Raw genomic sequence first — 25,307 nt, 5'->3', positions numbered from 1 at the left:
AAAACTTACTATGAGGCTTATTCTTAGGCCACTATAGGAAGGCAACTTTATTTCTCTCAAGTGTTTTACTACATTATCTAATATTCACACCAGGAATAGAAAACTATACATAATGGAATACAGGTAGTCCTTGACTTACAACAATTCACTAAGTCAGTGCTTTTTTTGTAAAAAAAAAAAAAAGGTGTCAGAAGTCACGCACAGCTTTGATGGACTGGCGGAAGCCTCTAGCATGCCGCATCCCGCTCCAGTCGAAAGTCCTTTATGGAGCGGGGGAGAACCACTTTAGGGAGTTTCCGAGGCACAGATCATGTGAGCAGCGTTAGCTGATGGACAGCATTGCCATGGCTTTTCATAGGGCGCTTATTCAGAGCCAGGATGTCTTCTGCCACTTTGTCCTCCTCCGCCTCTGATGGCAGAGGCTTCCTCCAGAGCCAGAGCACCCAAGGCAGTGGCGGTGCTGCTGTTTTGGGAGCACTCCTGGTCCCTCAAAGAGAGTTGCTCCAGGACCTCGTCCTGGTCCCTGCCAACCAACGCAGGGATGAGCACAGGTGGTGGAGATGGGGGGAGCCCGGTGAACCAAGGAAGAGAAGAGGGTCTGCTTTCAGGGCCATGGAAGTGTTTCCGGGTCGACCTTCAATGCTCCAGATTTCCCCGAGCAGCTTCCTTTCACCGAGCCAGAGCTTTACTCACATTGGTGGCTTAGAAGGAGCCGGTTCTTCTCTTCAAAAAAAGGTGCTGGAACGCTGTTCCGGTGCGTTCTATGACAAAAAAAGCACTTAGTGACCATTTGAAGTTACAACGGCACTGAAAAAAGTGACTTATGACCAATTTTCACACTTATGACTATTGTGCAACATCCCTATGGTCATGTGATCAGAATTCAGATGCTTGGCAACTGACTCATGTTTATTACCATTGCAGTATCCCGGGGTCACGTGATCCCCTTTTGCGACTTTCTAACAAGCAAAGTCAATGGGTAAACCAGATTCTCTTAACAACCGTGGTACTAACTTAACAACTGTAGTGATTCACTTAACTGTGGCAAGAAAGGTCATAAAATGGAGCCAAACTCATTTAACAAATGCCTCACTTAGCAACAGAAATTTTGGGCTCAATTGTGGTCCTAATTCGGAGGACTACCTGTATAGAATCCAATCAGGCCTGCATCAGGCATAAATAGTTGCTGTCAACCTACTACTGGTTCTCCACCTCTCTCTTCACTGAAGTCAGGACAAGACATTGTGAATGAGTGGCTATTGTAGCTGTCATACATGTAACTGTACTTGTAATTTTGAGAACAATGCTTTGAATCCAGACATAGTCACACTTGGAGTGAGCTGAAGATTAATGTGTCTCATTGATGCCAATAGGCATTCTTTGGCCTTGAGTCCAACCCTGTGAATCTAGAATTAATTTCTCTCAAATGTATTTTTGCACAGATAAACGAACCTTCATCTCTGTCAAATTTCACTTTCAAGAAAAAGGAAGAACTTAAGAAAGTGGATTTCTGGGTCTTGCTTTTGTAGATAAAAGCAAATGTAGAGGATTTCCCTTCCCCCTCTCATGTCATCTTTTTTCATTCTTCGCTCCCCATATGCCCATCGACCCCCTCCCCGTTCCTAGGTCACTGTCTAGACAAAGCTCTCTTGGGGCGAACTAAGAAGGGAATAGGAAAGGAAAATAGAAAAAAAATATGAAACTCAAGCTAACAATGATCAGATTTGTGATAATGCTAAATTCAATAATGATGATCCAGCCTATTCAGGAAACTGTTTTACACTAGCTGATCTTGGCAGATGTCTGGAGTGAGAGAATTGCCCTATATTTTTATTAAACTATGTTTCCAGGTTTACTGGAACAATTATTTTTCTCTCCTGATATCTGGTGTATTCAGCTTTGATTATTGAAGCAAACAGGTTTGTTCTTAGCTAGCACCTGCCCTTCCCATCAACTCCTCCTTATAATTAGAGAGAACAAAAGTGCATTAAAGACCTACATCATAACATCGTCCTTTAAAAGGTTGCTAAGCTAAAAGGTGCTTTCAGGTGTTATGTCACAAAGGGATAACAAAGCAATTAGTCTATTGTGTGTGTTTAGTGATAACAATTGTTAAAGCATTCTCTTAGGGCTGATTTATATTTTATATAACAAGTGTGTTTGCCATATGTGCATTTGTGTTTGCAAAGCTAATCCTTTGAAAATGCCATTGTCCCAATCTTGTTGCCCATATTAAGCCTCTGAATAAATGTTTGTTGATCTCAAAAATTATCTTACATGCACCATACATAAACAAATGTGCAATTGAAATTATTAAAATAATTATATGACATGACCTTTTAAGTGTAGATTGCCCTCTCCCCAAATCTAGTTTAATTATAAACAGATGTTTTCATTGCTAGTGATGATACTTGAGAACTCCTTGACTAACCAAAGTAGGTTCAATAAATAATATTTTATACAGGGCAAAATAATCTATTTAAAACAAAAAACAAAAAAAGATTTGGAACCTATTACCCTAAATTCTTTTAAGATACAGGAGCTTCCCCTTCAGAATGTAAGCTAATATTAGAAATGAGAAACAATTTAGGGGTTATAAAATAATATTAGTATATATGTAAAGCTGCAAATTACTACAGTGATGGATTTTGACATACAATTTATCAATTCTATGAAAGTATTTCCTGGCTGTCCATATTTGGGTACCCGAGACATTCTACAACTGTAGATCATTGGAAACTAAAAACATCATATGGCAAATAAACCAAAGATCAAACTATAATATGTATCCTAGGCATATATTTGGCTTCTGGGCAGGGACATGTGAGTCTCACTTCTTTAAAGGCAGTAAAGCGGAAGTATATTTAACAATGCGATGGCATATAGATATATTTTAATCTGCTTTTCGTATTCATAGTATATTACATGATCCATCATTTTAATCATGATTCTCTGAATTTGGAATGCTAAATTGTAGGTTTAGCTCCTCTCCTGAAAAACAACAAATGAGACTTGGATACAGTTGTGAGGAACTTATTTATTTATTTATATTTATTGGCCACCCAAGTCCAGTGGACTGGGGGGGGGGGAAGTGGGTTTACAAAAATCTCAGTGAACTTCAGTTTTTTTACCTTATAAATATGAATCATTTTCTTCCATGCATTCCATTGAGGAAAGAAGTAGGGGCACTTGGCATTCTAGGTGCTCAGTCAGTTGAACTACAGGTAGTCCTCAACATACAACCATTTGTTTAGCGAACATTTGAAGTTACAACTGCATTAAAAAAAATGGCCATGTGATCAAAATTCATGGCCATGTGATCAAAATTCAGGCACTTGGCACCAGCATGTATTTATGACAGTTACAGCATCCCAGGGTCACGTGACTGCCATTTATGACTTTTCCAACCACCGCCAACAAGCAAAAAAGTTCATAAAATTGGCTGTGACTCATTTAACAACTGCCTGGTTTAGCAATGGAAATTCTTATCCCAATTGTGGTCATAGGTCAAGGAGTATCTATACACAGGAAGTGAAACAGAAGCAGTTAGCAACCCAGATGCAAGTGAAAATCATAGATTTTACCACACAAGAACTTCTATACCGTAACCAGGGAAGGATTACTGGCTGAGGCACGGAAGTACAGTGGAGGAGCCACTAGTTCTGCATATGTCTTGTTATCATAAATTATTTATTATTGTCCCTTGTTTCAGTACTTGTGTTGCTTTTCATGAATTATTTTACTATTTCTGATATTCTGCTTCAATTCCCCCCCCCCATAAATGGCACGCAAGTCAAACAAACAAATGAAAATAACATCCATTAAAATACAATGGAAAATTGTATTCAAATGTATCAAAAGCACGCACAACAAAACGTGTATTTAGTTGCTAGCTTGACTACATACAAAATACAGAGTTCCAAAGCTGGGAGCAGGCAACGAAGTCCAGTGGTCAGTGATCTGATGACGTAATTCCTCTGCCTCAGTTTTTATTAGTGACCCTCTTGCCATCATTTAAATTTGTTAGACAACCAACCCATTTGGTTCCTCACTATTCATGAGGTAATTTCTGCCCCCAAGAACTGTTGCCTTACAAGTCCATTCATTTGGAATGTTTTTCATTAAAGAAGGAGCGGTTAGCAAAAAGAGAATAAGCCACCCATGTTTCTATTGCGATACAAAGTTCATATGTTATCACTTACCCCCATTGACTCCTTCGTTAACATGAACAAGTTAAGCTTTGCAAAAATTTAGCAGTAAACAAGCAGGCAGTATAAAGTTTCCTGGGACTGGGCAACATAATTGCTACTTCAACTGTGAAAATTATTGCTGTCCAGTGAAGGGCAGCATCCACATGCAGTATCAATCTCTCAGTAGAGTGAATATTCATATACACCAGCTCAGAAAGACTTTCATTTATCACTTCTCCATCCCACTGGAAAAGGAGAATGGAGGAGCAATTGACATCAAAAGAATGTGATATAAGAGTGTAATCAGAGTGGATGGGGCAACAGAAAAGTCTGTGGAGAAAGTCAGAGAAGAAGGAAGTTGGAAAGAGAGTGAAGAACTCATAAACAACTGACAATCGGTACAACTGCTAGACAGGGGGATCAGAGAACTTAATTCAGAATCATCTCTAGACCAGCTTGGTCTCATGCATTGTCTGGTTTTGGAACTGATTGAATTTATTAGTGGCTCTGCACCTGCTTATTTGAAACATTACAAACCTGGTTTTTCTGTTCAAATTGTTGGATTTCTGCAGGATTAATGGTTAATCTGTTTTCCCACAAGCAGAAGCTTTTACCCCACCTTCTTCTGGGTTCAAGCAAGCCATTATTTATTCTCCCCAACTTCTGCCCTACCCCATAGACTTGTTGCAGGCAATAGCTAGAATTTATCCTGGCCTCTTCCCATTAAAAGCAATTAATCTTTCTATCTGAAAGCTGATCCTTTAATATAGTAATTACTTTAAAAATAAATCCTTGAATCGGAACTGAATCTGATTTTTATAGGCCTGCCCTTAGCAAGAGTCTAGACAAGGAGTTTGAGACCCTAGAGTTTTTTAGTTTGCTTAAGAAGATTTTTTAAAATTCTGTCTCACCTGGAATATTTATTGTTTTATTGGATTGCTTTATTATTTTACAATATTGTGTACGCTGGTTTACAATATTGTGTACACTGTTTTGAGGTTATAGAAATTAAAATATACAAGAATTGTATAAATATTAAAATGAAGATTTTGGGAAAGTAGCAAGGAATCTTGAGTGAAAACACACATTCAATTGTTTCTTTGCTCTTCCACTGCAGTACTGCATCTACAACTCTTTCCCACTATTTTCTCATTGACCATTTTATTAACTATCCCAGTTGATATCTATGATGGACCAGTTTTGACCTCAACCAATATCTTCTAAGAATAGGTTAGTGCAGAATATATAATGGAAGATCCAATGCATTTTGTACATCATGTCGTTTAAAAAAATGCTTCCCCTCCAAGAAATATTTACCCATTTTTTAATTAGTTGGTTCTGTTAATTTTAACTTGCTCTAAGATTTCTCCCTATGAACAAGCAATTTTTCCTTGGCTTTCAGAGCCTTAAGTCTTTGATTAATGGATGAATGACCTTCAACCTAGAGGGCCAGTGGAAGTCTATTTTGTGTTCCTTTTATTTGGAAAAGATTGAAGCACCAATTCTGAGTTAAAGATGGAGTTTGATTGGCAAATAAACAACTATAAAGTACAATAAATCCTACTGAAGAGCTCCAGTCAAAACATCCCAATGAACAGCTAATGCTGCCATAATTAAGTCCAGATGTCTCTGAAATGTCTGACATAATTGGTTGACTTGCCAAATAAGAACAGTCTAACCTAGAGGAAAGCCCTGATGCATCTTGCAGGAAGAGCTTTGAAATGCAAATGTGCTTCAATCTAAAGTCACCAGTTGCTTCAGCTATCCCCCTGTTACAGGAAGACAAGGTGCAAAAGTTTTTCCATGTTCATCAATAATACCTTCATCTATGCGACTGGACACCATAGCTAAAGTGAGGATAGTATAAGTGGTTGGGCATAGATGGGTGGGCACAGGTGCAAGTGGAGGTGCAGGCATAATTATTATATAAACAACGGGAGATCACAACTGTCAGTTTTTAGCTGGCGTTGGCCTTCGTGCACATCAAGTTCTTCCCAAGAACCGAAGATGTCATAATGTATATCAGTGTAGTATATTTGCAGATCCAAGCAGTAAGGCCTTTTGTAATGGACAAATGAAAAATTTATCAATATGCAGATTTTTTAAGTGCTGTCCAAGATTTTTTTTTGTATGGCACCAATATGCCAATAACCACCGGGACCACCAAGGCCAGTTTATGTCATAATCTTTCAACTTCCATTTTCATCTTAATAGTTTGTGATCTTCCCAAATGCTTTGTCTTCTATTTTACTATTCCCTGGTATTGCCACAGGAATTATCCACACTTTCTTCCTTTTCAATCAGTTAAATCTGGTGTGTTATGTGTTATATAGTGTTATATAGTGGGAAATCCCACTATATTTCAGTCTGCTCATCCTCAACTACTTTTTCAAATATATGTTCCCACTAATTTTTCATTACTGGCACAGGGTAATTTTTACAGATGTTTCAGTGAATCATTTTGATGCTGTGTTATATTATTGTTTTTACTCAGTTTGTGCAAATTTTTGCATGAGCTGAGTATACTGTGTGATAGGCTTTTTCTCCTGCTTCTTCGCACAATCTGCATTTCAAGTTATTATTTAAATATATATGCTGTCTGACTCCCAGTAAAGACCATACATGTACATTTTTTTCAGTTTGTGTTTTGTATGGCAAAACATAGATTTGGAATCTGGAATCTGGAAAAGTAGATTTGAAGTAACTTTTGTGATTTTATCTTCTTGATATCTTGCAATCATCCTATTTTGAGCAAGTCTGTTCTGAAGAAGATTACCATGCTGCCATCTGTTTCCCACAAATCAACATGACTGACCTGCTTTTAGATAGATTTAACTACATTCTAAAACTCATGAGCCAATTTCAGGGATGGCGATGTGAAGATGGTATCATATCTGGAAAAACTTCTTCTTACTTAAGTTACATTCGCCAGATGGCACATTCAACAATGAACCATCCCTATGGACAGTACAAATGAGAGTAATTCTTTTTATTTTATAACATTTTAATTTTATCTCTTGACTGTTAGTCATCAGAAGCCTATCTAGATGTTGGAAAATTCAAATGGCAGATTTTATAGCAATCCTATCCTCATTCAGTATGTTTTTACTGACTATTGTGCACTGCCCAGAGTCACTTATTATGAAATGGGCAGCTATATAAATGTGATTAATAAGTAAATAAATATTTCAAGGATAGGATTGCACTGTTAGTTGTTTTTATGTAGATTAGAAAATAATAATTATACATATATATACTGTAAACACAGTTATACTCTCTCACACACTCAAATCTGAATTTGACAACAGAATTAGCTGTTAAAAGACATTGGGAAGACTGAAGTAGAATTCAGAAGTAAATGGGGAATGATAATTTAAGAGTTAATGAAAATAAATGAGAAAATCCCTCTGTTCCCTTATAATCCTCATGGTTTGAGTGCAGCTGTCAATCATTAGCAGAAACTCTTTTCTAAAAAAATATTTCCCAATGAGTAAGGTATTTTAAACACACACACACACACTCACACACATTTTCCAGCAGAAATATGTTGGCAAGAAAATTTCCAGTTTCAATGGGGGGAAAATCTGACTAAAATCCGATGCATATATTCAAAAAACTATCATATTTCTTTTGCTAGTGTAACAGTTTAGATTGTCTACTTAAGCTCATTTTCTTTTTTCAACTATAACAAGAGTAAATGTATGTATGTACAGTATGTGTATGTGTGTGTGTGTATGTATGTATGAATGTATGTATGTATGTATGTATGTATGTATGTATTCTGATTTACTAACAGACATATACAATGCTATTGCTATAAGGAATGATATGTATTTTAACACACCCTGTAGAGAAAAGAACATATTATAAAAATTTAAACATTATTCTAATTCTATTGAGAAAGTTAGACATAGGAAATTATTTTAGTTAAACATTTATTTTAGTATAAAAATCAATGTTGGGCCTACACAAAAGACTGATCTGCCAGACATGTTAATAACAGCTTATGGATACATAATTACATAATATAGTTTTGAACACATTACTGGTAGGTTATTTAACCTGATGCTTTCTGATCACTTCTTGTAGGTGCTGTCATCTACCTCGTTAGGCATCAGTCCAGCACAGCAAGTTGCAGCATTCTTCTGGACTCCATTGATCTGGAAAAAGCAGTATCAAACCTGGTCTGTGTTTTGATAAAAGACCACCAAGAAATCCCAGAATGGCAGGTTAGATTGGGAAGTCTAAAAAAATAACTTCCATACTATTATAATCATAACTTCTATTACTATTGTTAAGGAAAGTACATGGACCAAAAGTGAGCTTGATTCAAAGAGACTTATCTTTACCACCCTTATATAACAGTTACCTGTCCTCTTTATTACTTTTAGTTACTACTGCTATCTCTTATTTTCCAACAGGTGACTTAAAGCAGGGGCTCGTGGCATGTTAGAAACCAGGCCATACAAACAAGCAAAGCCCCATCTGTGGGGTGCAGGCAGCATGCGAAAACACGCTCCCTCCGGTCCACGGAAAAACCTTTCTCCACAGAACTGGTCCCTGATGTCCCAAAGGTTGGAAGCCGCTGGCTTAAAGCACCTCAAAAAATAAAAATATTTTCCTAGTCAATATTTTTTAAAACAAAAATAATGCTAATTTTTAAAACATTAAAAGAAACATATAAAATGGGTTAGTAGGAAACCATTTAATTTTCAAAAATGGTGAGAATCTTACAGGATTTCTACAGACTTACACTAAAAGATTCATATGTATTTGCCTAGAATCTTGTGAAATCTCAGGAAAGAATGGTGAAATCTCATGACCAGCGACCTCAGCTATTTCAATATTATAAAAAATAATTTATACTTTTTATTTAATTTGGAATATCTTTTGATGCTATTTACAAAATATTAATGCTTTGTTATCCATGGGCCCTACATTGCTTATTCTGGAACAAAGTAAGTATATATAAATTTATACAAAACATATACAAAATAAGAGCATTAAACAATTTTGATGAGCTCCTCTGCTATTCTTTTGATGGTCACATTCCTTAATGGAACTGCTTCAACATACCAAATGACATAGTCACAGACAACACTTGTCTGAAATGGTATAGGGCCTCCTGTTTGAGCAGTGGTTTGGATTAGAAGACCTCCAAGCTCTCTTCCAACTGTTATTCTGTTAACCAGAATATACTCGTTGCCTTTACTACATCGTGGCAAAGGGCTTACAATATCCATAGCTACTTTAGAAAAGGGAATAGAGACTAAAGTTACTCTTTCCAAAGGAATTTTGTTGTGTTCCCCTTTTGACTTTACCAACTGACACACCAGGAAAGTTTTACAATACTGGGCCATCTCTCCACAGATCCCTGGATAAAAGAATCTATACAATATTCTGTAAGTGGTCCTATGTCTACCCATATGTCTGGATCCACAATTTCCCCTCAAATCCTCCCATATGCATGTTGAGGCTCCATCCAGTTATCAACTCTGACCCAAACTGATTGCAGCTCTTGACCCCAAAAAGCTGCCCACTCCCATTTTAAAATAAAAAGCAGGAAAAATCAAAGATATAAGTACAGATTAGGCAAGGCCTGGCTCAAAAACAGTAACTGTGAGAGGGACCTTGGAGTCCTAGTGGACAATCACTTGACTATGAGCCAGCAGTGTGCAGCAGCAGCCAAAAAAAAAACCAATACAATCCTGGATTGTATAAACAGAGGCATAGAATCAAGATCACACAAAGTATTAGTATCGCTTTATAAAACCCTAGTAAGACCACACCTAGAATACTGCAACCAATTTTGGTCACCATACTACAAACAAATATGTTGAGACTTGGAAAAACTTCAGAGAAGAGCAAGTAAAATTATCAAAGGCTTGGTGACAAACATATGAAGAACGGCTGCAGGACTTGGGTTTGGCTAGTCTAAAGAAAAGAAGGAATAGGAGTGACATGATAGCAGTATTACAGTATTTGAGGGGCTGCCACATAGAAGAAGGTGTCAAATTATTCTCCAAAGCACCAGAGGGCAGGACAAAAAACAATGGTTGGAAACTGATCAAAGAGAGAAGCAACCTGGAATTAAGGAGAAATTTCCTAACAATGACAATTAACCAGTGGAAGAGCTTGGCTCCAGAAATCGTGGACGCTCCATCACTGGAGGTTTTTAAGAAGAGATTAGACAGTCACTTGTCTGAAATGATATAGTTTCTCCTGCTTGAGCAAGAGGCTAACTGAAGACCTCCAAGGTCCCTTCCAGTTCTATTCTATTTTAATATTAACAAGTCAAATTCTATGGAGATGTTTTGCAATATTTCTAGCTCAAAGAAGAAGCAAATGCTGCAGTGACTGGTTGAGTGATGTTATTTATTTATTTATTATTTATTTAATAAAATGGAAATATTCTATAGAATCAATCAGGACAACTAACAGATAACATTAGTACACAAAGTTATTTAAATAGATAAGTAAAATAGGATAAAAAGGATTAAGAATTAAGGCCCTTTGTAAAAGGTGATTTAGGAGGGGGGAAATAGCTAGATACAGCAGATAATATATTTAAAGGTCTGTTTGTTCGTGCCTGTAAATACCCATGGCTGATTTTGTTCTTCTTTTGGCTTTCTCTTCTCAGTTTAGGTTGACTTGTAAATAAATCCCTCCTGCCTTCTACCCCAAACTTTGGAGTGTAAAAGAGAACCTGTCTGCTGGTGCTATGGCCTGCAGGCAGGATTAAAGTGTTAGCTCAGTGTCTATCAATCTGTCACTTAAACATTTACCAAACTACTGACCACTTCCATTGAAAGACCATTAAACAGGGATTAGGCTTTTTCCTGGGTTAAAATGCTAGGAATGTCACACCCCTGCCAGTTCAGTTTATGTGCAGGAAGAATTGAAATTATATGTTTATTGACTCCTTGGTTCTATCCTCTTGTTTGCATTGTCAACTTTCCACTTCCCAAAGTGATATCCAATTACATCTTACTCTTTAAAGCTTCAGGCAAGACCCACACAATTTGTGACCTGACAACAAGCCAAATTCAGTCTACCAGAAGTGAATTGTGGTTTGTCAGATACTTACCAGGTATGGAAGCAGAAGAAATAAACTATGGTCTGTTGTCCATGAACAGGAGCTGCATTTGGCTTGGTGCATTAATAGTTAAGCCTGTATGTAAGCCTGTCTTGAAATAGGGTGAATACAGTATCCCACATGCAGTTTGCATCAGACAAAAATAACAATTTGCAAAGAGTTCTAGGTAACATAATATGGTGGTGTCATCACATTCTAAATAGCATCCACGTGACCCCCAAGCTAAATAGGAATTTATTATTAAGGTAAAAGGTAAAGGAGTCCCTGCAAATTTTACTCTGCTAGTTATTGCCAACTATAAGGGGTGGTGCTCAACTTCGTTCCAAGGCCATTGAGCCAGTGCTGTCTGAAGACATTTCCATGGTCATGTGGCCAGCATGCCATCACAGGATGCTGCTGTTTACTCACCAAAGTAGTACCTATTTCTCTACTTGCATTTGTACAGTTTCAAACTGCTAGGTTGGCAGGAATAGGGCAAAGATGGGAGCTCACCCCATCACATGGAGCTCAGGTCTCAAACCTGGGCTGCCAGTTTACCAGCCAACAAGCCCAGCATATTAATCACTGATTAATATATTAATAATGCTCCAAATCTCAAACTACTGGTGATCTTGCAAAAATCAGAACCATTTAAAAACAATATAAAAGCAACATACACAGCAGCCAAGGAACTGAACCAATTGAGACAAAACAATAAGCACATCACAGGTTCCCTGTAATATTCTAACCCCCATGCCTGGGAATGTATCCATGTCTTAAGTAAGTCTAATATGTTTTCTCCATCTCTAATTTCTATTATCATTGAGGAAATACAAATTGTAGTTCCAGGAGAAAGAGGATTTCCAACTGAAAAGAGACCTGATTAATTTCACCTGATACTTTAAAAAGCCTTTTATTCTAAAACAATTGAAATAAGCTTTTGATCAGGTGGGCATTGAACTTGCAAATTATTTTGCAATCAGTTTCATAGCTTATGTTTCAAGCAGGAAAACTATAGGCGCTTAGTTTTGGGGGGAAAAACCTGGCTTCTCTACCAGCATTTGGAGACAATACAGTTATATATATATATATACAGAAAAATAAACTCTATTGAATATAATGAGGCTTAATTCCAGACAGGCAGGTACGGATTTGCTTTTTGATTACTTTTGCAACTTGGTCTATTTCTGGCATGTATTCTGGCTATTATTTGTCTTTTTTTTATAAATATATATTAAATTTCACAGTACTTTTTAAGCCACAGTGAAGCCCACAAAACTTCAGTATAATATGGGACAACAGCTTTTTGATAAATAAAAATGATGGTTTACAGTACATGCAAAGTGTTTGAAAGTTGTGCTTCGCAAAGCACGTTGGTTGACCAAAGGACTTATTTTTGAAATATTAAAGTGGCCACATCATTTACAAGGCTTCCATGGCAGAAGGCACCACGCCTGATTGTTTTCTGTAATACAGCTTTTCCTTGTTCCCAGGGTCTCTGGGAACTCACTTTCCTCACTTTCCTTTAAGAAGCCCATGGGAAAAATCACTTCATGATTAAACTCTTAAAGATTTTATTGAAGCATGAAAAGCCAAGCTGATTGCAGGCTAGTGGAAGGATGGCAGTATCATGAATGACAGGACATTCACATCTACCTCTTGGCTAATTAGTGCAAAACCATCACATTCCATCCATCAAATTCTGTCTTCCTTTGAAAGAAATTCCAAAAGCAAATTTGCAGAAGAATCTTTCTTTACAATGCTAATTTTAATTATAACTTTAACAGAAATCTTTGGTCTGGCTCTTATAAGTAAGATAATAAGTTTTTTAAAAGAGACAGGGGAGCTGTCTCTTTGGAAAGATTGCAAGTGTTAGGAGTCTGGGTATAATCCACTGTTACTTGAAGATAAGTAGTGGTACCTGGTTTTTGTATTTCAGATCTTGTAAATGAGCATAACTCCTCATTTCCTTACCTTATCCTCAGCTCTTTAATTGTGATTGTCTATTTAATTTAAAGCAGTTCTTTGCTTTTGAATCTCTGCCTCCTATTACATCAGATTTGGACACCTTACAGTGGAAGCCAAAAAAACATTTACCACATTTTAGAAGCAAAGAACAAAAATGAAGAAATTTCTTAAGCCATTCTTTTTTAAAAAAATAAATCATTCCAATGTATATGATCTGCCCTAATTGAAAAAAATAAGTAAAATATGCATGCAGCAAGGACAATGTTGGGAGAGGGAAAAAGCACTCAGCAGCTCAGCAAAACAGAAGAGTTTTAAAACTGTCAGAATGGCTGTTACATGGGGGGATATTCAGAGTCATCCTGGTATTTGATCAATTTCATGCCCTTGACCTGCTGCATTGATGGATGTTATCAAGTGAAAGTGATCCAAGCAAATAGTACAAGATCTCTCCTTTTCCCATATGTCAAACTTTATTTCTTTGGTTAAACAAGAAGCCCTCACATTAGCTTTTTAGAAAATAGTTTAGTTTAGTTTAGTTTAGTTTAGTTTAGTTTAGTTTAGATCAAAATCTGCTTCAGGCTGGCATCCTAACTGAACTACTTCTATTTATTTATTTAAAAAATTTATATAGCTGTCCAACTTACACTTAGATGACTTTTAATATTATATATCATTGTACAACTCAATTAGAATTCTCTATAGTATACTGTACAGAACAGCTCTATTGGATGGAACATTTTCACACACTTATTATTAAAAATATTTAAACAGAGTTGTGCAGTGTTTTGCTCTCTTGAAGGTGTTTGATGCACTCAGGAGCAACTGTCACTGGCTGGCTAAAAAGTGTTGCATTTGGGTTCTAGATTTGCATTTGTATGCACTTCAAAGCACCTTCTGGAAACTGAAGTGCTATGGTGACAATTATTAATTTGTGTATTAATCCCACTGAAATTTGAGGAATTAAGCTCACTGTAGATTTCTAAAAAAAAATTATACAAAACCAACAATTTGTGTTAAGAACAAGAGAGCACAGTCAGAGGCCATAGGAATGTGCAAGCTCTTCTCCCAAATCATATGTACAGCTTCAGTCCTGTTCCAAGAATTATAATCAAATTATCATTTTCAATGTGAGCAAATGGGAAAGAAAAAAATGTAATACATTGAAAATAATCCCATTAAATTTGATGTAGTTAAATCAGTGTTTGCGATGTTTATATATTGGAATTGGTTCTGTCATTTCAATGTACAAGCATAGCACTTACACAATCCTGTTTTAGAGGAACCACATTGACACGTGCAATCCAAACCTGGATGTAGCTATTTGAAAGCATCTTAATTTTTTTCAGTAGGGTGAGCTGAGTAGAAATCCATCTAATTTTATTGTGTAAAATTTATGACACTGTTAAACCTGGTTTTTTTTTCAGAGTTTTGGTTTGTTGATTTGTTTTTATTACTTGTGATGACTTGAATTCCTGAGTGAAGACCTGAATTCATGAATACAAATAACATAGCATAAATCATATGAAGGAAAGTTCACAAGTAGTATCTTGTGAATCCTACAGAGTCCCATGAAATAGGGTTGATTTACATAATACATAAAAGTTGAACAGATGTTTGCTATTTCAATACAAAAGTTTAAAAGACATTTAAGTATATTTGATGAATCTGCCTATAAATGTTAATTTTATGCGATTGCTATGCTTGGCACTTTCTTTTTAAATATTTTTTTATTTGCATGTACTGACCTTGTCTATTTTATCTTGAAAAAATATTTGCTGGGAGGAAACAGCTGATCATCAGCTTAAAGGTTCATAATACTAACCAAACATTTCAGCTTAAAGGTTCATAATACTAATTTTGAAAAATGTACAGTATTGTTGATATGCATTTGTTTACGGTATCCAAAAGATTCCCGGATATTATGAAAACCTTTGCCATCTTCTTCTGTAAAGCAATGGCATAGCATAAAACTCTTATAATTAATAGTATTACATTGCCAAATCCTGTTTAGCACCCAAGTATGCTTTTGAATGAAAAAAATGTAATCATTTTTGTTGCGTCCTTCGCGAAATGGCAATGACACGAGAAGCAGTTGTAGTTCTCAGGAACTTCTTTATTTCTGTTCTGCATACTGGTTACAAGACGCCGACAACGCCCAAATCTCCCGGCCTCTTTTATAGGCCAGTCCCGGGCCAATCTGCAACATTTGGCGCGCCAGCACCCGCGCATGTGCGCACGTGCTGGCGACAGCCAGTCTGGTCCCGGGCAGCTTGCACCTGCCCAGGACTGTTGCAATGCCCCGAGCCTGCTTCCACAGGCTCAGGACATAACACCCCTTCCCTTCTGGGTACCTGCCAAGTACCCCTTGACTGAGGGGTGATGCATACCTATCCCCCCTGTTACACCCTGGTGATTCCCAAGGACTGTGCTCCAATGCCTGGCCTGCTTGCTTGCCCATCGGGCTCGTCAGGCCAGGGCTTCTTTCTCTGTTTGACATGGTTGTCCTGCCTAGCTGCAGGCTCTCTGGCCCTCTTAAGTGACTGTCACTGTTGGGCGATTCTGTAGAACCTCCCAGGTCCGTCCAAGACCCGTCAAGAGGTTGTCTTTCCCCTTGTTCCCGATCTGTCCCCGGGCTTGTGGGGTTTTCAGTGCTGTCCCAAAACTCAGTTGTCCCCTGAGTGAAGTCAGAGGTGTTGTAGTCGGGATTTGGTTCCTCGACCACCTTCCTGTGTGCTTGCCCCCTTCTAGGAACAGGGGTAGTGTCGGGCCAACTAGAGGGAATGTGTGCCAGCTGTCTTGCAGGGTGTGATTTGTTTGGACGCTCCCGGATATCCTCCCTGACTGGAGTACTGAGTGATGCGGGTGAGTAGTAATTATGCCCCCGGGGTGACTCCCTGGCTGGAGTAGGCACTGGTGCCTGAATTCTAGTTGGGCTCCGTGAATTCCTGTTTGGAGCACTCGCGGAACTTTGGAATGGGCTGTCTGTAGCCTCCTCGTTAATGATGGGCAGCAGCCCGTACTCTTCCCTTTGCCCCAAAGGGTCCCCCTCCCCCCCTGGAAAAGACCCAGGAGTCTCAGTGGGAAAGTCCCGTCTAGTGCGGAGCTGGTCGATGTGTCGACGCAGGACATGACCGTTGTCCAGAGACACCTTGTAAGACAGAGGACCTGTGACTCTGGATACAGTGGCAGGGACCCATCAATGGCCAGGCCCATAGTTACGAGTCCAAACCGGGGCATCCACAAGCAGTTGTCTCGGTGGTGCCCTGGGGTGTGTGAGTGTGGAAGGAAGTCTGTCCGGATGCAACTGGTCAAGCTTGGTGGTCAGTTTGCGCCCCCAACGAAGTTCAGCTGGGCTCCTCCCGGTAGAAGTGGACGGTGTAGTGTGATAAGAAAGGAGGAAGTCAGCCAACCTGTGATGCCAGTCTCCATAGGTAATTTTCTTCAAGGCGTCCTTGGTGATGCGAACCATGCGTTCAGCCATACCGTTGGTGGACGGGTGGAAAGGCGCAGAGGTGGCATGACAAATCATGTTGGCCTGTAAGAAAGCTTGGAATTCGGAAGAAGTGAATTGAGAGCCGTTGTCAGACACGAGGACGTCTGGAAGCCCGTGTGCAGCAAAAATCCCCCTCAGTACTTGAATAGTCTTTGCAGTGGTGGTGGAAGAGACAGGTACAACCTCAAGCCATTTTGAATGGCTATCAACTAGGACCAAGAAGAATTGACCCTGAAAAGGCCCAGCGTAGTCAATGTGCACCCTAGACCATGGAGACTGTGTTTCCTCCCATCTATGCACGGGAGCTTGGGGCATTTCAGGGCACGATCGTTGACAAAGGTGGCATGCATGCACCTTAGCTTCAATGTCTCTATCTAACCCAGGCCACCACAAATGGCTGGGTGCAAGCGCCTTCATGCGTACAATGCCAGGATGACCCTCGTGGAGGGAACCTAAGACCCTAGTCCTCATTGAGGTAGGAATGACAACTCTGCTTCCCCAAAACAGACAACCCTGGAAGGTGGACAATTCGTTCCTTTTGGACCAGAAACTCTGAAACTCAGTGCCAGGACAGCTCTCTGGCCATCCAGATAAAACCCAAGAAAGGACATGTGAAAGTGTGAGATCTGTGGCTGATTCAGCGGCCACATCCCTGGCATCTAAAGGAGACTCAGGCAAGGCCTGAATGGAGAGGATATTGATTGTTGGTGCAGGGTCAGCTTCTATTACCGGCAGGGGTAATCTACTGAGGCCATCAGCATGGCCCATTTCCTTCCCAGGTTTGTGAAGTAAGGAGAAATCATAGGAAGACAGAAAGATAGACCATCTCAGCATTCTGGGGGAGATGATCTGGGGAGTTTGTTTATGTGTGGTAAACAGTCCCAACAAAGGCTTATGGTCGGTGAAGACCGTGAAATGCCTGCCGTATAAAAAATCATGGAATTTTTTGATTCCCGCAACAACAGCTAAAGCCTCCCTGTCTATTTGAGCATAATTTCGCTCAGCAGAAGACAAGGTTCTGGAGTAATATGCAACAGGAACCTGAGTTCTGTCTGATCTGAGGTGGCTTAGTACGGCTCCCACTCCATAAGGAGAAGCATCACAAGCGATGCACACAGGAAGGGATTCATTGAAATGTGCAAGCACACTGTTAGAAGTGAGTAAGGCCTTGACCTCATTGAAACTTGCTTCGTGTTTTTGTGACCACTGCCACACTGCCTGTTTGTCCAGAAGCCTGTGAAGAGGCTCGGCTACACTAGCCTTGTTTGGGAGGAAGGCGTTATAGAAATTCAGAAGGACCAGAAAAGCCTGTAGTTCGGCCTTGGACTTTGGCCTAGAGGCATGCATAATGGCTTCCAGTTTGGATTCAGCAGGGTGAATACCGGTAGCATCGATTTTGAATCCCAGAAAATCTGTAGAAGGCACCCCAATTTTACATTTGTCCTTCTTAAGTTTGAGGCCCGTTTTCCTGAACCTCAGCAGAACAGCCCTTAATCTCTCAGCTAAGTTGTGTGTAGAGTCCCCTGCAATTAGGACATCATCAAAATAGGGGCAAACCCCTGGTATACCCCGTAGTGTGTTTTCCATTACGCTTTGGAAAATTCCAGGAGCGACATGTACTCCAAATTGTAACCTCTTTACCTTGAATGCCCCCCTATGGGTCACAATGGTCTGAGCTACAGCAGCATCATCATCAACAGGCAGCTGTTGATACGCCTGAGCTAGGTCAAGCTTTGCAAAAACGCGCGCTCCCCCCTTGAGGGAGCCCAGAATATGACTGACCACAGGGACAGGATAGGCATGTTGCTGCAATGCCTTATTCAGAGTGCATTTGTAATCTGCACAGATGCGAATGTCCCCATTTGCCTTTAGAGGCGTGACAATGGGGGGTCTCCCAAGGACTGGAGTCGACAGGTTCTAAGACTCCTTGCTGAATCAATTTGTCTAATTCAGTGTCAATTTTACCCTTTAAAGCAAAAGGAACCCTTCTTGCTTTGATTCTAATAGGGGTGACAGTGGGGTCTAACTTCAGTGACACAGGGGGTCCTTTGTACGTGCCCAGCTGGGGGCTGAAAACATCTTCAAATTCTTTGCAGACTTCTTGTAGGTCAAGTGTTTGCAAACTATTGAGCCCTGTGACGTGTATTCCCAAGGCCTCAAACCAATCGAGTCCTATGAGACTCATTCGTTCCCCCCCTACTACTACTACATCTAGTGGACCTTCAAAATCCTTATACTGTATGTTAAGGGTGGCCTCCCCCTTAACACACACTCTGAAGTTTTGAAAGTCTGTTAACACAATGTCAGAAGGCCTCAGCTTGGCCTGAAATCCACTGCCAGAACAAATCTTCCTAAACGTGTGCATGGAAATGATCGAGAGTGCAGACCCCGTATCCAGTTCCATAGCCAATGGAACCCCTTGTAGCTTCACTTTAAGTGACAGCTTTTTCTTGATGGGCTTGTGTGTGCCTGTCTTGTAAATGCTTCTTCGCGAAGCGCAGAACCCCACCCTGTTTTGGCTGGGAACCCTGGTACCTTTCAGGCGCAATTCTTCCTGAGATTGTACCTTCTGACGGCCCAGACACACAGCTGCAATGTGTCCCTGCTTTCCGCATGCTCTACAGATAGCGGAGCAGAATCTACAGTTGGTCCTCTTGTGCGACCTCCACAACCGAGGCACTTGGGGAGAGCTGAAGAGCTTCCTTTCTGTTTCCCTTCTTTAGTGGGGTAGAGATGGTCTACTTCATTGTCAGGATCCTCCTCTGGGTTCCTTTGGGCTCCTTCCTGGTGCACAGACGCAGCCTCTGGAGTGCTTCTGATCGGCCTCGTATTCTTGATGGCGCCGCCCGCTGCCTCTTCTGCAGTAACCTCTTTCAAGGCATCTTGGAATGATAAGTCTTCTTTAGCAAAAAGTCTCTGCTGTAATTCTCTCTGCCTCAGTCCGCATACAAATCTGTCTCTCAGCCGTTCTTCTAGATCCTTGAACTCGCAGTGTTTAGCGGCTTTTCTCAGCGCAGCAATGTATTCTTTGGCTGATTCTCCGGGTTGCTGATCCCTCTGTTCGAAGGTGTGGCGCCAAGCGATGACGGACAGCTTGGGCTGGAAGTGTTCCTTGAGTAGTTTTTTGAGATCTGTGTAGTTAACAGATTCTAGAGGTACGGGTGCTGCTATGTTTTCAGCGATTTCGAATGCATCTTGACCGCAAACGCACAGCAGGGTGGCGGCCTTCAAACTATCTTCTCTTACTTGGTTGACTTTAAGATAGTTTTCCACCCTGGCTACGTAAGACTCCCATCTTTCCAGATGCGAGACGTCGAATTCTGAAAGTCTTCCTACTTTTGCCATTTTTGTAGAAAAGGAAGGGTCTATCAGCCAGCCTACCCCCGATGCTCGCTGGATTGGCTGGTAGCTGCCGAGTCAACGCTGTTCCTACCGCTCAGGACTCTCTCGGGTAAGCTTACACCTGTCTTCGGTCGATGTAAGGCAATCCCATCCTCGTCGCCAGTGTTGCGTCCTTCGCGAAATGGCAATGACACGAGACGCAGTTGTAGTTCTCAGGAACTTCTTTATTTCTGTTCAGCATACTGGTTACAAGACGCCGACAATGCCCAAATCTCCCGGCCTCTTTTATAGGTGATTCCCGGGCCAATCTGCAACATTTGGCGCGCCAGCACCCGTGCATGCGCGCACATGCTGGCGACAGCCAGTCTGGTCCCGGGCAGCTTGCACCTGCCCAGGACCGTTGCAATGCCCTGAGCCTGCTTCCACAGGCTCAGGACATAACAATTTTCATATTTGATATGAAAGCAGATGAATTTATATTTTTCATTAGTTATATTGGGTAGGCAAAAAAAATGAATGCTTCATGTCATGAAAATTTTAACTATTGCCTCACTTCTCTGTGCTAGCTAAAAAATATCTCCCAACATCAAATGCAAGGAGAAAATGTTGCCATTATTTCCATTTCTATTTACATCCCTTTAGTTCTTAATAGATACACACTCTCATGAAGAAAAATGTCAGTCTCCAATTAAGGAAAGTACGTAGTACTCGTCTTTAAAATAATCATTACTTTGGATTTTCTTAGAAATTCAGATCCATGAATTATTTCAGACATGAATTAGGTTAGACTTGTTACCTTGCAAGAGCCATTAATGGGAGTGAAAAGAGAGTTTGCAGGAGCTGGAGGGAAGACTGCCAACATTACTCAGAAAGATTCTCATCTAACATTTTTACTATATTCAGATATTTGCCTAATGTCACCATTCCTAGGTAAGAGTGAATGCCATGCAGAGCAATTCATCAAGGCTTGAACTGGTTCTTTACTGATAGGTATCCTTTAGAGTCTTTATCCTTCAAATAGTAAAGACTGGATAAATATTGACAAACTAGCCTCAAAAATTGTAATGCATCCCTGGAACCAAAGCTGCAAGAGAATGAAAACAGTCTGAAAACGTACAGCATATTTACAATTAACAGTAGCTTCCTTTTCAAACTTGATTCTCCCTAACTCAGTTTTCAAATTATCGGTGTTAGTGGAAGGGTTTGCTACCATAAGGTTTCTACTTCTTTTTGTCCAGCATTTAATTAAATTATCCCATAATGAAATCTTTCCCTAATGAACCTGTTCTGAATAATTTAGTAGCTATTGAAGCCATTCTAGGAGTCTCATTAATTATGTATCGGTACAACACCAGGCACTTCCAATCAATTCCTCTCTTTTTTTCTTCCCACCACTTATGATTTGCTTCATTAAAAGCAACTTTGGGCTTTATTGTCCAAGGTTAGATCATTGATGCATGATGTCAAGGGCCCACCAAGAGATTATGGATTAATTTGTGCAAAACACATAGAGAGAAAGAGGCCAATTTTAACAGTTCTATGTCTAGTTAAGTGTATCAGTATGCAAGGTTTATCTTAGAAAGTTATCTATATAGAAAGATATATATTGTATTTACATTAAAACACAAAGCTGTTAAATGTCCAGATATTGACAAATTTATTTAAAATATGTTTGTATGGAAGTTCTTTGTTTATACTTCTTGTCAGAGGTTTTTAATTTATATTATATTTTTAATTTATATTTTAATTTATATTATGATTTGGAGTCTAACATGTTCACTTTCAAAGAACAGGCTTTCCCTGGTTTTCCCTTCAGGCCTGCAGAAAGTGCAGCACTTTTTAAGGGAGAAAGTCAGTGCGGTCAGTTGTTGTATTGTTATCTCCATTGTCTAAAGATCATTACAACTCCCTTGCTTAGTTTACTCACTGTGCCCTAGACTGTATCTCACTGTTTTGAGTCCTTCAGGACTTAATGTGGCCATCTGAGACAGTGGCAATCCCTCTCAGTATGTTCCCACTATTATTAATCCTATGTATTGATTTGACATCCCATTCCTTGCTATAAAATTATGTTCAGAAAACTATTGTTGAGAGTTTGTTCCTTCTATAATCAACATCTCCATCAATGATTTGGATGAGGGGATAGATGGGGAACTCATCAAATTTGCAGATGATACCAAGTTGGCAGGAATAGCCAATACTCCAGAAGATAGGCTTAAAATACAGGAGGATCTGGACAGACTTGAACACTGGGCTCTATTTAACAAAATGAAATTCAATGGTGAAAAAAGTAAGGTTCTACATTTAGGCAAGAAAAACCAAATGCACAGGTATAGTATAGGTGGTACCTTGCTCAATAATAGCAACTGTGAGAGGGATCTTGGACAATCACTTAAATATGAGCCAGCAGTGTGCTGCAGCTGCCAAAAAAGCCAACACAGTGTTAGGCTGCATTAACAGAGGGATAGAATCAAGATCACATAAAGAGTTAATACCACTTTACAATGCCTTGGTAAGGCCACACTTGGAATACTGCATCCAGTTTTGGTCACCACGGAGTAAAAAAGATGTTGAGACTCTAGAAAGAGTACAGGGAAAGCAACAAAGATGATCAGGGGACTGGATGCAGAACACTCTATGAGCGCTTTGAGCTGCAAAAATTTGGACAACCACTAGATGGAAACAAAGAATTAGACATTTCTATATTTGTCTGCCGCCATCTAGTAGTTTTCTGGAATTTTGCAACCTGGATCTGATAGCCCTACTATGAAGTGATGACACTAGTCTTAGGTAGGTATGGTTGCAGTGAAATTGAATTACCCTGCCTTGTCTCCCATGGCCAGTTGCCAGAAGACTTTCTGCTAGGATTACGTGTCAACATCACCACTGTGTTATTAGCTCTGCTGGAAATGTGAGAGATCAATGAGATTAGATTTGTCCTTTTAAAAAAGCCTGAAAAACAAGTCTCAGAGCAAATCAGAGTAAAGAAACCTGAGGGCTGGTGGGGGGACTGAGGGATGTTCATTGTAGGTATTCTGATACCTTCACTTCACACTGTAGAGAGTTGTGTGAATCACAATACACTTCACAAGCCTCGCCACAAAACAGCTCTTCACACAGTGGTTATGATCTGGGTATAGGCAGTCTTTTTCTTACAACCACAGTTGGGACCCCAATGTTTACCTAAGCCAGGGGTCTGCAACCTTGACAACTTTAAGACTGTGGACTTCAGCTCCCAGCTGGCTGAGGAATTCTGGGAGCTGAAGTCCACAAGTCTTAAAATTGTCAAGGTTGCAGATCCCTGACCTAAGCAACGAGGCCATTAAATGAGTTGTGCCTGATTTTGCAACCTTTTTTGTTGCAGTTGTTAAATGAATCTGGCTTTCCCCCATTGTTCTCGCTGGTCAGAATCCCCCTGGGAAGATCGGACTATTGCAACCATTGCAAATACATGCACTTAAACTTTGATCACATGACTGTGAGGACACTGCAATGGTCTTAAGTGTGAGGACTGATTGAAAGTCATTGTTTTTCACACTGTCCTAACTTTGAACAGTCATTAAACAAATGCAAGTAAGCCAAAGATTGCCTTATCTGAGTGTTTGCAGTGACATAAAACATAATTTATAATGAATTCTATGTAAATCCTCAGTAGATTTCATACCTGGGCTGGTATGGAGCTACAGAACTGACCCAGAGTTCATTCACTATTTCAAAAGAAGGTTTATTGATTTCCAGTAAGAGCTCACATGACTTCTATACTGCTTTCTATACAAACTATTCCTTCCACACCCAATAAATTCAGGACCTAACAAAAATGGTTGTTTGGCATGCTTGTATTTTTGGCATAATATTTTTTCTTATGCGGGGATATTCCACATTAAAACCAATTAGGACGACTAGAAAATATATAACCTATTCTTTAAAGAAGAAAAAGCCTAAACTCAGTTACACCTGCCCACTAACTGTAACTAGCAGTACAATGTTTTCTAGCAAACTAGATAGAATAATGCTAAGCTTTTTAATGGCCTTTTGGACTAAATCCCAAGAGTGAATGTCTCATTAGCTCTAGTTTGAGACAGGTTAGCACCTGCTAATATCTATGTCAAATAAATTAGCTTACGTCAGCTGCTACTCACATTTAGGGGTCTGTCCCTTTGAGGCCTTAGTTTTCCCTCCTTATCCAGGCCTATGCAGATGGTTGTCTCTCAACAGCTGTCTCCTGAATTAGTGGCCCATGGGCAGGACAATGCATGCAGTATGCTAAGTTGATCAGGTTGTGTATGGCATTTACTCAGAGCTCTACACCTGTCCTGTACAGATGGTAAAATGCGGTCGTTGCTCCCAGATACGTGGCGGGGGATGGAAGAGAGCCCAGCTTTTTAGCATTTCTATTTGTCAGAGGAATAATCAAAGCTGGAAGGTATAGAATGTACAAGGCAGGCTTGAATGTTTTGGAAAGCCAACTGAAGTAAAAGAAAAGCTTGTTTGCATATACTGTATGATAAAACTGTTACTTTTTCAGGGGCAAAAAATACCAAAACATAGATCAGCAAATTTTATGAGTATCTGGAATAAAACAGCTAACCCTAATTAAGAGGTTTTTTGGATGTTGGGGGGGGGTTGTATTAATATTAATGTGTTAGTATGGTTAATAATAATCAGTGCCTGGTGCTTGTTTTGTGCTGGTTTTTTTGCCGTCATTTTTCTTTGTACTTTGGGGTCTTCTAGATTAATTAAGGACTCACTTCTGATATCTGTAAGCTCCCATGAAATCTCTGATGGAAATCTGATCTGTCATCCCAATCTTCAAGGGATAGTTATTCAGACATATTTAATGAAAAATAGATTGGGCTAGGGTCTACAAAGCATGATAGTTTTATCTTTTGGAGGAAGATATGATAATTAACCCCTCCGCAAAAGAGGTCTCTCTCTCGATTGGATTAGCAAATTATCTGTTTTATTTTTAATTTTTAGAAGGAAAGAATCCTACATAGTTCTTATCTAACGATCCAAGCTGAAAATGGGCATTTAGGCTTTAATTTAGAATTGGAATTGCCAGTAAAGCATCTGCTCTTCCTATTAGGAGGTTTTCCTGATATTAAACTGGAATCTGCTTTCCTGTAACTTAAAACCATTATTCCTTGTCCTCTTCTCTGGGGGACAGAGACCAAGATTTGATCTTCTTATATGTGATATTTTTTCAGATTCTATTATATTACCTCCCAGTTTCTCTTCT

General features: G+C 39.7%; 1 long non-coding RNA gene across 1 annotated transcript; it reads right to left on the bottom strand.

Annotated features, from left to right (window-relative positions):
• Nucleotides 1-170: 170 nt before the first annotated feature.
• Nucleotides 171-24,307, bottom strand: LOC120311855. Its single transcript, XR_005557746.1, has 2 exons — nucleotides 24,208-24,307; nucleotides 171-761 (listed from the first exon to the last, which is right to left on the bottom strand). It is a non-coding gene; the product is annotated as an uncharacterized LOC120311855 (long non-coding RNA).
• Between the last annotated feature and the right edge of the window lie 1,000 nt (nucleotides 24,308-25,307).

Source organism: Crotalus tigris, unplaced genomic scaffold, assembly GCF_016545835.1.
Source record: "Crotalus tigris isolate CLP2741 ecotype Arizona unplaced genomic scaffold, ASM1654583v1 scf7180000018371.15429387391:27106975, whole genome shotgun sequence".
NCBI lineage: Eukaryota > Metazoa > Chordata > Lepidosauria > Squamata > Viperidae > Crotalus > Crotalus tigris.
This window is presented reverse-complemented; position numbering and strand designations above follow the sequence as displayed.